Source organism: Galeopterus variegatus, unplaced genomic scaffold (genome assembly GCF_000696425.1).
Source record: "Galeopterus variegatus unplaced genomic scaffold, G_variegatus-3.0.2 Scaffold24783, whole genome shotgun sequence".
NCBI classification, from domain to species: domain Eukaryota; kingdom Metazoa; phylum Chordata; class Mammalia; order Dermoptera; family Cynocephalidae; genus Galeopterus; species Galeopterus variegatus.
This window is the reverse complement of record NW_007750894.1, coordinates 8768-9695: the sequence shown is the minus strand read 5'-3', so window position 1 is coordinate 9695 and position 928 is coordinate 8768. Positions and strand designations below refer to the sequence as shown.

The following is a 928-nucleotide window of genomic DNA, read 5'->3' as shown; positions in this document are numbered from 1 at the left end:
TCCGCAGCCCAGTCCTCAGGTTGCTTCCTGGTGAGTCACTAACCAACTCTTTCCTCTTCAGAAGACTTGGAGGTACTCTTGGATCGTGATCCAGCCTCAGAACCCCTCTTGCACCCAGGTGGAAGACTTCTGGACCCAGAGCTCGACCCGGTCCACGAGCGAGATCTGGACACCGAGGAGGACGTGGATATGGATCTTTGGGTTGACCCGGATCTAGGGGTTGATGAAGATCTACGGTGAGAGCGAGAAGGAGAGCGGGAGCGAGACCTAGACCTCAAGCAGCTGACGTGAGATCTACTCCTGGGTCGGAATCCAAGTCGGCATCGGGATCTGGATCAGCCCCTCCTACTGGAATGGCTAGGACGACGAGGTCTTGGTCTGCAGCTCTGACGTGCATAGTTGTCTCCCTCGTACCTGTGGGGTGGCATTCCGCGACGGCAGCTGTGGTGGCCATATGCGGGGTGACTACAGTGGTCCATCTGTACTCGGAGCACACGGCCATCCAACACGATCCCGTCTAGGGCATCCATGGCGTCCTGGGCGTGGTGCTTGTAGAGGAAGCGGACAAAGGCGAAGCCACGAGGCTCCTTAGTGAAGCAGTCCCGTGGAATGTACACGTCGCCGATGCACCCATACTTCTCAAAGAGTCGCCGCAGGGTGCCGGCTGAGGTGCGGTAGGTCACGTTGCCCACCTTGAGAGAGGTCATGCTCTCCACGTAGAGAGGGGGGTGACTGTAACTCATAGCCTTTGAGAACGTGGCCTGGGCTCCTACCCTCTTCCACACTGAGCAGGAGAAGGTCAACACCAGGGACTAAGGGGAACAGCGAGCAGAGCAGGCGGCTGCGACGGTTTCCTGGCGTTCGTTATGGTCGGGCTCTGCCTCTTTGCCTCTTTGGCCGTTGGCTTCCCTGTGTGGATGCTTAGAGA

At 58.3% G+C, this 928-nt stretch overlaps 1 pseudogene; it reads right to left on the bottom strand.

Moving 5' to 3' along the window:
* Positions 1-335: 335 nt before the first annotated feature.
* LOC103583606 lies at positions 336-743 on the bottom strand (annotated as a pseudogene).
* Between the last annotated feature and the right edge of the window lie 185 nt (positions 744-928).